The sequence below is a fragment of the Aquila chrysaetos genome, chromosome 2 (genome assembly GCF_900496995.4).
Source record: "Aquila chrysaetos chrysaetos chromosome 2, bAquChr1.4, whole genome shotgun sequence".
NCBI classification, from domain to species: domain Eukaryota; kingdom Metazoa; phylum Chordata; class Aves; order Accipitriformes; family Accipitridae; genus Aquila; species Aquila chrysaetos.
In genome coordinates, this window is record NC_044005.1 from 81,625,646 (window position 1) to 81,638,492 (window position 12,847).

Here is a 12,847-nt window from a genome sequence, read left to right on the forward strand (position 1 = left end):
ACCCGGAGCCCCCGCGGCCGGGGTCGGGCCGGGCCCCCGGGGGACGCCGGTGTGACCGCACCGCGGCTCGGCGGCGGCCCCCCTGCCGGGACGCCCTGCCGCCGCCGTGCGCTCGGCCCTGTTCCCTTGGGGCTTCCCAGGGCGGGTTTTCCAGGCGAAGGGCTGATCCCGGGACTCCGCCGGGCCCTAGGGATGCCGGTAACCGTGGTTACTCCCGTTGCCTGGCGACGCCCGCCTCCGGCTGCCGAGTCTGCTCCTGTCCCTGCTCCTGCTCCTGCTCCTGCTCCTGCTCCTGTCCCTGTTCCTGTCCCTGCTCCTGCCCCTGCTCCTGCTCCTGTCCCTGTTCCTGTCCCTGCTCCTGCCCCTGCTCCTGCTCCTGCTCCTGCTCCTGCTCCTGCTCCTGCTCCTGTCCCTGCTCCTGTCCCTGCTCCTGCCCCTGCTCCTGCTCCTGCTCCTGCTCCTGCTCCTGCTCCTGTCCCTGCTCCTGCCCCTGCTCCTGCTCCTGCTCCTGCCCCTGCTCCTGCTCCTGCTCCTGCTCCTGCTCCTGCTCCTGTCCTGTTCCTGTCCCTGCTCCTGCTCCTGTCCCTGTTCCTGTCCCTGCTCCTGCTCCTGCTCCTGCTCCTGTCCCTGCTCCTGCTCCTGTCCCTGCTCCTGTCCCTGCTCCTGCTCCTGCTCCTGCCCCTGCCCCTGTCCCTGCTCCTGCTCCTGCTCCTGTCCCTGCTCCTGTCCCTGCTCCTGTCCCTGCTCCTGCTCCTGCTCCTGTCCCTGCTCCTGTCCCTGCTCCTGCTCCTGCTCCTGCTCCTGCCCCTGCTCCTGCTCCTGCTCCTGTCCCTGCTCCTGCCCCTGCTCCTGCTCCTGCTCCTGCTCCTGCCCCTGCTCCTGTCCCTGCTCCTGCTCCTGCTCCTGTCCCTGCTCCTGCTCCTGCTCCTGTCCCTGCTCCTGCTCCTGTCCCTGCTCCTGTCCCTGCTCCTGCTCCTGCTCCTGTCCCTGCTCCTGCTCCTGCTCCTGCTCCTGCTCCTGCTCCTGTCCCTGCTCCTGCTCCTGCTCCTGTCCCTGCTCCTGCCCCTGCTCCTGTCCCCTGCCACTGTCCCTGCTCCTGCTCCTGCTCCTGCTCCTGCCCCTGCTCCTGTCCCTGCTCCTGCCCCTGCTCCTGTCCCTGCCCCTGCCCCTGCTCCTGCTCCTGCTCCTGCTCCTGTCCCTGCTCCTGCTCCTGCTCCTGCTCCTGCCCCTGCTCCTGCTCCTGCCCCTGCTCCTGCTCCTGCTCCTGTCCCTGCTCCTGCTCCTGCTCCTGCTCCTGCCCCTGCTCCTGTCCCTGCTCCTGTCCCTGCTCCTGCTCCTGCTCCTGCCCCTGCTCCTGCCCCTGCTCCTGTCCCTGCCCCTGTCCCTGCTCCTGCTCCTGCTCCTGCCCCTGCTCCTGCTCCTGTCCCTGCTCCTGCTCCTGCTCCTGTCCCTGCTCCTGCTCCTGTCCCTGCTCCTGCTCCTGTCCCTGCTCCTGTCCCTGCCCCTGCTCCTGCCCCTGCTCCTGTCCCTGCTCCTGCTCCTGTCCCTGTCCCTGCTCCTGTCCCTGCCCCTGCTCCTGTCCCTGCTCCTGCTCCTGTCCCTGTCCCTGCTCCTGTCCCTGCTCCTGCCCCTGTTCTTGTCCCTGCTCCTGCTCCTGCTCCTGTCCTTGTTCCTGCTCCTGCTCCTGCTCCTGTCCTTGTTCCTGCCCCTGCTCCTGCTCCTGCTCCTGTCCTTGTTCCTGCTCCTGCTCCTGTCCTTGTTCCTGCCCCTGCTTGTACTCCCACTCCCACCCCTGCTCCCACTCCTGTTCTTGTTCCCACTCCCGCCCCTGCCCCTGCCCCTGCTCCTGTTTTCGCTCCTGCTCCCGCTCCTGCCCCTGCCCCTGCCTGCGCTGTGCAGCACAGCCCCGGCCAGCTGCCACCCCGGAGCAGGTCCCTTGGCGTAGGACGAGTGGGTTTGGGTTTGTCGGACAGGCCGGGAGATCAGAATTGGAGCTGGTGTGTTTATCTGAAAAAAAGGAAGGGGGAGGGGGCCGAACTCTGGTCTCTCTTACAGCAACATGAACCCAGTTGTGGCTTAAGGCAGGATGTGACTCGGTCTGTTGCTGTAAGACACAAGTTTGCACAAAAGTTCATCTGGGGCAGGATTTGAGGGTATCGATTAGTTTCTCAGCCCAGACACAGAACAAGTGCTAACAAACTAGGGCCTGGCTCCTTTACTGTGTGAAATGCAGCATTACTGCATTTAGAAACAAGTAATGCCCGCTGATGTTGTTTCAGAAGCAGAAAGTGCCTTTATTTTATAAATGAGATTCAAACCCACACTTACAAAAAGGCTACAAGTCAGATGCTCCCTTTTATGTCAATTTAATCTGAGTTAATTGCAAATTCAGAACAATAAATTTTACTGGACTTGGTTAGGAAGGGCTTCTCAAATGCTGCTGTTTCACGCATGCCATGACTCACCGGCCTCCAGTGCTGGTATGCAGAGGTCTTCGGTTGGTGTCACAGCCTTGGGCTCTGCGTTTCAGAGCATTTTCTCAGAACAGTGACTTGCAACCGCTTTTCACCTGAGCACTCAGGAAGGTATTTGTGGTCTGGCTGGATTGCTTACACAAACAGGAGGACAAATGACTTATGTAAGTCAGGCACTTTTGGTGCAATCTTGTCTGTCTGTAAATAGGGATGCCCTTGTCTTCCTCGTCAGCCTTCCCCTCCGCAGCACTCAACAAACCCATTGCCTTGCAGGAGCAACAGACAAAAGAAAATAGTTTCTGTGCTTACAGTCCTGAGTTTGCCCTTCCAAGCAGTGTTCTGCTGAACAACAGCTCCTTTAGGAGCTTCCTTTCTGGAGTATTGATCTGTTTTCTGCCTCTGGTACGTACAGACATGCAGTCCGGTTAATATGCTTTTGCTGTGAGTTCTTGAAAGCACTGTTGTTCTCCTCCAGTTAATTCTTGCTCACGACTGCCTTGAAGTTAGTGCCACAGGTGGTGTCTCTTATGCTAAATCTTCCAGAGTAACAAACTCAGTCATCTGCAGTGCTGGGTCATTAACGTGGTCCCTGGTCGGGCTGGATCGGCTCGGACTTCTCCCAGCAGTTCTTGGGCACTACGTGGGAGTTAGTACAGAACAGAGGCTATTCCCTCTAGGCAGTTTGGAAGCAGCTCCCATGCTTTGGAGAGAACGAGTGGTCAACAGGGCAGGCATGGGACATTCTGGTCTGGCCGGTTTCGGTGTCAGAGAGAAGTTCTGGGTGTGTTTAATCTTCTGTAAAGTAGTGTAGTGCTTTAACTGGTTTGTTCCCGCAAGTTGCTTACTTGCCACCTCTGGAGCAGGTTCAGCCTGATCACTTTTTGCAGAGGTACAGACAAGTACGTGACTCTCATTCTGCTACGTTTCCCGAGATCCACTCAGAAAATCAGAAACTTGCAAAAACTATGTCAGCAGTTAGGGTGCAGTGGTTGGCAGTCAGGGTGCAGATGTTCTTCAACTGATGTCTCTTAAGGTGAACAATTCAGTTTCAGGGTGCTTTCCTGTTTCCGTGGGGATGCTAGACTAGAAAGGACCACCGAGATCCACTGAGTGATGTTCATCTGCGTTTATCTGTTAATTCTTGTGTTGCAATTAGATTGTTAGCAGTAGGGGGCTTGTAAAGTGCATAGTAAATACGAGTTACTGTTCAAGACTGCAGATAAGCTCTACAGTTCAGTAAGGAAGGGAACAGAAAGGACCTTAGCCAAACAAGGGCTCCGTGCTGCCCAGTGGGGTGCTGGTGTCCTTGTACAGTGAGGAAAGAAGGGACTTCTTGCTCACTTGGAATCTTGTCCAGAATCTTTGTAAGAAGTGCATTTCTCCTTTATTTCTGTACCTTTTCCAGAACCTACAGAAACTTTTCATTGTTTTTCTTTTTCTCCTTATTTCCCATTGCAATCGCACATCAGGACTACTCTCAAATCACACCCTTCCTGTCTTTCTGTCTGTATATCCTATGCTTAGCATTAGAGTTGTGTTTTTTTCTTTCTACATGCTGTTCCTTGTAAAAGGCTTCCTGGATGAATATAATTTGTTTTTCTGTGTTAATTTAGGATAATAGTTCCCCTTGCCCCATTTGCAGCCCACATACTGATGCAACTTCCCCTTGTTTTGTACCCAGATCCGTATTGCCACAGTACTTTAATAAAATGATGTAGGACTGTTTACAAAAGAGTGCTTCTGTGGTATCGTACTGCTTTCACAGGAAGCTTAACAGCTTGCAGAACAGTAAGTGGCAAATGTTTAGTGCAACATTATGCCAACTTGAGGACAAACTGTTCCTCTCAGGAATGTTTTCAGGCTTAAATGAGAGGAAAATCCCCCTTGCAGAATGTGAATTCTTGGAGGGGGCAGGGAGTGACTGCCACTTCTTTGCCTTGCCAGCAGCTCCGGTTCTCAAGCACCTTCCAAGGCTTTTTTAGATCAGCTGGAGCGTATGCTCAGCAGCGAGGAGTGATAAAGCTGTGACTGGCTTTTCTGGAGGAGCGAGGATTCCTCTTTCGTGGATGAGGCAGTAAATCTTCCAGCCTGCCTCAGACAGCAAATGTCGGCTTGTGCCCACAGACACTGGGAGGGTGCTGGAGGGAGACGTGAGGCCATGGCAAAGCTGTTAATGGGAGTAAGCAAAGACTAGCAGCATAGCTGAAAACAATGTGAGACAGAACAATTCCGAACTTAAAGAGTAATGAGTCAGACTGAAATATGTGGCGCTTCAGCCACGGATGCGAGTCACCCATCCAGAAGATAAGTGGATATTAATGAATTAATGATTAGTTTGACTAACCGCTGAAAGGAGTTGAATTTAACACCGTTCTCTCTGTTAATCCTCCTAAGCGGTAAAAAAAATCTTTGGCAAGTGGGCTCTGCCTGTCAGCGGTATTCTTCATCTCTGGACCGCAACCCCGGGTTAAAATATTCTGCTGGCTTTCTGTGGCTGTTGGGTCTTGGGTTCGTGAAAGGGGAACTGCGTGGCCGTTACCTGTCCGGGGGCCCAGGACTTCCAGGTGGGTGGCTGAGCTGTACGGTGTGCTGTGGCCTGAAGGCACAAGAAAATGTGTGGCGTGCTTTCTCTTTTGTATCCAGTCTTTCAGGCAAGGCAGCACTGAGGTGCTCTAAAGCTGACAGGGTGCTCGGGCGATGCTGTGGATTCACCACAGGGAAAGTACAGCGAGCTGCAACTCGCGGCTCTCAAAAAGTCCCAACAGTGCCTGAAGGCTCGGTAGAGGCTGAATGGGTGTCAGTGCCGGGTGCCACAGTCGTCCACCTCTGGGATGTGGTCTGGTAAGGGGGGGAAAGAGGAACAGAATGAAAAACTCGTCGGATGAAGCCTGCGATCTGATAAAGAAATGCCGTTCTTCACGCTAGTGAGGGGTGGCTCCAGTAAATCATGGGAAGTAGAGTCTGGCCAGGAAGCTTTCTAGGAGGCAAAGGGGGGTAAGAGCTTCTAGATCACAAGGCTCCTGAAGCCTTAGTTAGAGTTCAGTATGCAGCAAAGAACACTTTTACATTCATGATAAAGTGAATCATCACGTTTCAGTGTTTCTCATTAAAAAATAAGTTTTCTGTGGAACATCCAGATTTCGCAGAAACCGCGTTTGCCACGATAAGCTGTTTTTACAGCCTTCCTCCTTCATCCGTCTGCGTAAGCTTCAGCTGTGTCTGATGGAGGCAGCAGGAGCGTTCCGTGGGAGGACCCACCGCCCGCGTGGGGTGCTGCTGGTGTGCCGAGGGACCGCGGTCTGCCCCGGCGCCCAGGTTGCCCTTGGGTGGAGGCTGCGGGGAGCGGAGGCATTCCCAGGCTTCGGCTGGGCAAGGATTTAGGCAGGGTCAGCGCGTGCCTTCGGACCTGCTCGCTGGAAAGCGTCCCGCAGCTTAAACAGCCGGAAAGCACCACTTGATGACTTGGCCATGAATTGCAAACTTGGTAGGCAAACTGCCTTTGCAAACCAGCAACAGCAGAAGACTTTCTAGAGGAGGTACACTGGCCAGAGGTAGGCCCAGAATATTAATTTACATGACCATAAAAACGTTCAGAAACAGACATTCCAGTGCTCCAAAATTTCAGAGGGCCAGTACGTGAAGAAGTAGGGGGTTTATACAGAAAGGATTTTGGTTTTTCAGGCACACAGAAGCATTTTGGGGAAGAAGAACTAACTAGAAGATCCTCCTTGATACCTCTGGAACTAGACTGTGGACGTGGAGTTTGGCAAGCTTTTGAGGGATCATTTGAAAAGTCCAAAAGATCCTTTAAATCATGTGGAAATCCTTCTTCAAATGGAAAACCTGCCTTAGTAAAGAAAAAGGAAAGAGCATGGCTGATGAAATGTTTGCTTTATATGTAAGAGGATGTACTGAGAAATGTAAAGAAAACATCACATTATGACATACGATCCATTCTTCATGTGGATTTCCAGCAGTAATAACTGTTTAAAGTTGTTTAGTTGTTTTTTTTTTTTTTTTTTCAGGTGATCAAATTATGCCTGTGTTGAGTGATAGGAAACATCATAATGAGGACATATGAGATGGCCTGTACTTCCCCTTACATCTTTGGCAGCAGTTAGTCTGTACTGATAAAAAAAAAAGACTGGACTTTGAAAATTAAAAAACTGAGTTCAAGACCTTCATTATGAGAAAGTGAAGATTAAAAGGACAGTAGCTTTGATTGCAGTATTATGCCTCTGTAAATTAATGTTAAGTGTCTGAAGCTTCATTAGGCACAAAAACATCAAAGATGGAGGCATTTTCATAATGTTATTTTGATCACTAAAAACTAGCAATATGTTTTATTCTCATAGAAAATTAATTTCTAACAATGCTTCTTTCTTTGTGGCAGTTTTGCAATGGCTACACCAACTCATGCAAGAAAATGAGAACAAGTATGCTAGTCAAATAAAATGTATTGGTTTGGTTTTTTTTCTTTAGTATCTTCTACAAGCAGTAGTCATATGCCTGCATCCTGGATTCACTTACACATGACGTTAAGACTCCAAAGCAGGACTGCAGGAAGCAACAGGAGTCTGCAAGCAGCAAAGGTCAGTAAGTTTTTGTGCTGTGCTGTTTTTTTCCCCATTTTTATTAGAAACAGTTGTGTGAAAGCTCTACTCCTGGCACCCATTTATCTCCCATGTAAATTATCATAAACATGTAGGTGAAAATAGTATTCTTCATGACAGTCTACTGCAATGTCTCATATACCTTTATGATGTTAATGGAAAAAGAATTCATTTTTGCTGTAGTATTATGGTAGATAGTAACTAACATGTTTTATTGCTCTTCAAAGATGAAAATTATTAAATGAATGCAAAAAAAAAGGTGGTCTTATGAATAATTCTCAAAGAATAAAAATCCTGTTTTCATGCAAATGTTTATTTTCATAATAATAAAAATGAGAGCCATGATAAAAAAAAACCCTTGTAACTGCACCATAAAAAGAGAATGCTTTTCTCAAAAAGTGTTTCCACAAAGCAACAGAGGTTCTCTGAAAGAGCCATATTCAATGCACAGAAGTGGATTTGATTCTGATGATAAGCAAAAACAATTACTAATTTGCCATTTCTTGAACAGATTATTTAGAGGGGCCTCTTGTGTGCTGTGGGTTCCCTGTCCCATAAACTAATACATCAATGAGATAGTATAGGGAATCTGCATCAAGCCACTTCTGATGAAACTGATTTTAGTGGGGTAAAGGCATTTCAGTAGCATGAAGGGCTTTTGGAAAGGAGGACTCCCATAGGAATCCACAGTATTGCCTTTTAAATTTTGATATTGCAGCTATTTATTAGCTCCAGGCACAGGATGTCTGGTGCAAGCCATAAAAAAGTCTCAGGGCTGTACAGTGAAAAATCTGTTTTCCTAAATATTCATAAAAGAACTTAATACAAAACTCCATCAGCCTAAAGTTTTTATCATAATAAAACTTTGTAAGTCTCAAGTATTTCCTGTGTTCCATGGTAGCATCGAATCTCCTTGACTGATTAAATAGGTTCACCTCTAAGAAAGCTTTGTTTGTCATCACTTTCCTGGAGTATTTGGTTTCTTTTATGTTCTCACTTTAGGCTGAGTTACGAGACTGAAAAGAGGAGCTGAAATGAAGAACATCTGCCTGAAGGCAGCCAAGAACAAACTGCAGGCAAACCCAGAAAAACAGGCTGAAGAAATGGACAGACCGGAATAGAAGTAGCCATGACAGATGAGTCACCTAGTTCAATAAAGAGCAAACCTGAGATCCAGACCGTATTAGCTACCCATAGATTAAAACAGAATAAACAAATCCCTTCAGAACAATGCAAAAAGCTTTCGGGACTGGTCAGTGGTGTGTTGGAAAAGATGCTTTTAAACAGGCATTAAACATAAACAGCAGATATCAAAGCTTCTCAAATTGCCAACAAGAAAACATAATGTTGTGTTTTCAGTCCTTGGAGCAACTGACTGGCAGGGACAGAAACACAGTGTTCTTCAAGGGGGTTCATCCTGCCCCCAGAACTTCATTAGAACTATACACAAAAGAGCTGAAGCAGGCGAGGTAAACAAAACTAGAAACAGTTTCTTCTCTTCAAATCCAAATGCAAGGTAAAGTACATTGAGGAAAGAATTTGGTTTCATTTGTTCTCTGCTGTCCTGCCATTGCCTAGTAACATTTTCAAACAGTGCTGGCTGCTACTTGGAATCAGAATTAGGAGGAGGCTTGACTTTCTTCCCTCAAAGCAAATATTGGCTTTTTGGTGAAAAATTGGATGCTGAAGGTCTGAGCCTGACCTCATCAATTTTCAACCTCAAGCTTTCATGTTTAAAACTATGTTTTTTCAATGTGGAGTGCTACTTTCATGCCTTGTGGGAACTGCAGCTCAATTGCTCGTATCCCATTTTCTTTCACGATTTCCAGTGAAAATGCAACATCTCACATGAAAAATGATCACATTTTAGTGTTTAGTAGAAACAATTTTCTTCTGGAAACAAACCAACCAAACACTGAAACTTTTCACAAGGCAATGCATGTTGGAGTTCAAGCTTGTGATGCATGAAAAGCAAAGACTGCCTCTGCTAGCCACTTGCAAAGCTGTGGTAAAGGACACTCAAAATTCACCTGACTTTGCCAAAAATATAATTTAGGATGAAGGGTCAAGCTGCACAGAAGCGAGGCATCACTACACCTAGAGTTGCCTCCGAAACCTTAATTTAGCTACCATGGGAATCCATTTTCTGCATGAAATGTAAGAGGCAAAAAAGGGGAAGAATAGAACGTGATTACATAATTAAAGACTGTATTGAATTGTAATTGCAGGAGGGAACAGAATAAAGGTTGCCAGGAAATAATTTATCTGGTGTTTCCTAACTTCCAGTGTCAGACCTCAGTTCCTCCGCCTGCATTCCCCGCCGGACGGTCACCCACCAGCTGCGGTCCCACAGTTGCATGGCTGTGTTAAGGTAGCGTGGTGCCAAGCTAACATTTCAAGCACTCGTCTGTGCTTTTTGAGTCGAGCAGGCTAAAACAACTGAAGTGGCTGCGAGAGCGACTGCTAAAGCCACTCTCCAGCATCTGGACTGAAGCTGGCCAATATCTGTGCTGCTGACAGCACAAGCAGAGCTTGCTTAGGAGCGGCAGCACTTAAAAAAGTAAATGACAGCAAAAAAGCTTGCAAGCTAAGTAATATTCTTTTTGCGTATTGGTTTGGAAGTTAATTCCTTAGCTGTTTGCTTGAAAAGATGACTGAAACAACTTGTGTTACGTGACGGTGTATGAATCCCCACCATCAGATTTGAACCCTCAGTTGTTTTTCACATCACTGGTGTTGAAGCTTGACAGACCTGACTTTTGGACAACAGGAGTCTGTTGTTCTTTGTGGGCATAGAAGTCCATGCGCTAGTGCTTAGATGCCCTCATGAAGGAGAAACACAGCGATTCTTCTGTGGAGTGAGTTTGTGCTCTACGTGGGACTTCTTGATTGAGGCTGGGTAGCTGTGCCCTCCTCTCAAAGCATGGGTGCAGAAGGGACCTTGCTCGGCGTAGCACGTGTTTTCCATTCCTACTCCTCACTCAGAGCTGGAGGTCCTCAGCTCGCCGGGGGTGGGTCGGGTGCTGGGGGCAGGCGGTTCACTGGCTGGAGTGTGATCTGCCTCTCATTCTTGGGCACGAAAAATGCCCAAGCCTGTAAGACGTGGCTCAGCTCCTTTCCTCCAGAATTCAGTGATGACTCCTACCTTACAATATTTGTGCATTTACTTATTTTAGTATTGCCACATATCAAAGATTTGGTGGAAAAGATGGTGTGATAAGAACTTCTCGGAGAAGGAGGTGCGATCCTGCTTTGTAAGAGGTGTGGAGGCACAACCAGCCCCATGCAGCAGTGTCTCATTGTAGAAACAATCACAGGAAGGTTACTGCAATGACTAAAAAAGTTACAAAAAGGAGACCTTGAAAGCTACCATTATTTCTCCTAAATTCTTTTAGAGATGCTCTGGTGCAGCTGTGCAAAGGACTCCTTGACTCTCCGTGTGGAGTGTGGATGCTGAGTCATTCTGATGTCAAATGCCCGAAGGCTGCAGGAAATTGCAGGTCTGTTGTTGCTGAGTCATTGTGGCACGTACATCTTGTTAACCTCGGCTGGCATGCAGGAAGGACTGATACGCATCTCTCACTCCTCACATGCCTCCTTGTCTCTCACGGGTTGAGGACTGCGGGCTGCTTTGGAGATGTCCTGGAGAATAATCCTGGGAATACCCTGAGATGATGTTTATTTTCTGGTTGCTTCTTGAGCTCCTAAATAAATGGAATGCTAGGTAGGGAATAAATGAATATTATATAGAATGGGTCATTAATGACCTTTCAAACTGTTCTAGTATTTCTATTAAAAGATCCTTTTCCCTGCTGCAATCATGGAAAGAGAAGAAGCAGGGTCAGAACTCCGTGTGTCTGTGCGAGCAGCACCACTTATTATGCACCACTGCAGGCACCAGTGAAGACAGCCTCCATTCCCATTATACAACACCGGCTTTAGTTGTTTATACCTTTTTGAAGCACTGAGTTTAAGCCAAAACTTTTCATACCCTGTCTGTGCCTCTGGCTGAATTCTGTAATATTTCAGCCAAATAATTCAGCTCCTTCAGTGAATGAGCCTAGGAACAAAGTGCCACTTTGCTCATGTTAATACTTCGAGGTCTTTTCTGTAAAATTCTCCAGCACCACCCTGCTTTGAAGCAGGGATTTTAAGTTTGGCAGAGGGATAGCTCTCCTGTCAAAAATAAGCCTTCCATCACACCTGTGAAAATTCTCCCCAATTTTTTCGAAGTCTTAGTAATTATGTCAATAGGAATTCATACAGGTTCAGGCAAGTTGTGAGAAAGCTGTTACTTTAGGCTTTTTAGAGATCTCCTACAGAAACTAAGGATCACTGCAAACTTCTTTGTTTCTTTAGGGTGTTACTTTACCCTTAGCTGACCAGATGTGTTATGCGTGCTTTCCCCACAGAGTAAAGATGCTTCAGTCAAGGACTTTTGGGGAACTCAGAAAAACTTTTCATGCCCTGGGCCACTTCTAACCCTATACTGGCTTTCTGTACATAGAAGAGGAAGCAACACAGAATAGTGCTCAGCTGAGAAAAGAAAGAAGTGCAGAAAAGGAGATAGGTGAGACGGGGTCCGTGGGGAAGAAAGAGAAGAATAAGGCACAGTTGCAGAACGGAGCCTAAAGATTTCCTGGAGACTGACTGTGGAAAGGGTGGGACCCTGTGTTTTAAGGTCAGAAATGAGCCTGGGAGAAGAGAAGAGGGATGACTGGTTAAAGAGACTGGAACAAACGTACTGGGAATATAGGCTGGGACTAGGAGATCAAGGAAAGGAATGTAGTACCTTGAATTATGGAAGGAGAGACAGATGGTGGAGAGAGGTTACAAGGGGAAAAGCAGAGCAATTTTTAAAGAAGAAGTAGCAGAAAAGTTGCCAGACAGTATTTGTCTCTGGAGGTTGGAACTCAAGATGCTGGAGATTCTTCTTTTGGTACAAACAAATACCTGTGGAAACCTAAAGGGAAAAGTTAGGATGTTTATCTGCAAGTATGAAGTGTTATATACTACACATATACAAGGACATTGAATTAAGTCTACGTAGAAAACTTTCATTCTAGTGTTATTTAACTTCTGTTTTCCTAACTTTGAAACTTTTTAAATGGTCATTCTGTAGCTTTATAATGGTTTTGTCTTCTGTGTGGCTTAATAAATATTTTTTTCTATTACCCCAACACTGCAATAAGGATCACAAGGACAAGCAATTCAGTCAGCACGCTTACAACCTTTGCAAGTAGTTCATTCTTTTTTTACTTTCTTTTCAAGGAGGGATTTGTATATTTTGAATGGTGTTTTGGTTTTAGTAGGCCTTCCTTCCTTTCTTGTGTGTTTACGCTGGAGGAGGCAAGGCAGTGGACACTCATCTTGCATAGTGAAGTTTGCAATGATCCTTAGTTTCTGTCGGCTATATCTAACAAAATTATCTTTTTTTTTTTTTTTCATGAACTAAGATTGACGTACACTGCATGAAGTTTAATTGTACTTGAATTGTGTTTATTCTGGGGCTTTACCTGATGTATTTGCATCATTCTGTATACAATATCCAACTATTACTTTAATGTGAAAAGCATCAGGAAAATATATTTTTACTAATCAGTGTTGTTTGTATATTGGTATGTCTTGGGAGAGAGTCGAAGTGGAAGATTTGGTTAGCATGCAGGATAAATAGTGAGATGATGAGTTTTCTACCTAAAATTCGTAGTTATAAACCCAGCCCACACAGGTAGTGACCAATGATTGTGATGACTAGTAACA

General features: G+C 47.0%; 1 long non-coding RNA gene across 1 annotated transcript; it reads left to right on the forward strand.

The window, feature by feature from the left end:
• Positions 1–5,675: 5,675 nt before the first annotated feature.
• Positions 5,676–12,688, forward strand: LOC115338151. Its single transcript, XR_003922342.2, has 3 exons — positions 5,676–7,066; positions 8,090–10,811; positions 11,500–12,688. It is a non-coding gene; the product is annotated as an uncharacterized LOC115338151 (long non-coding RNA).
• The last annotated feature ends 159 nt before the right edge of the window (positions 12,689–12,847 follow it).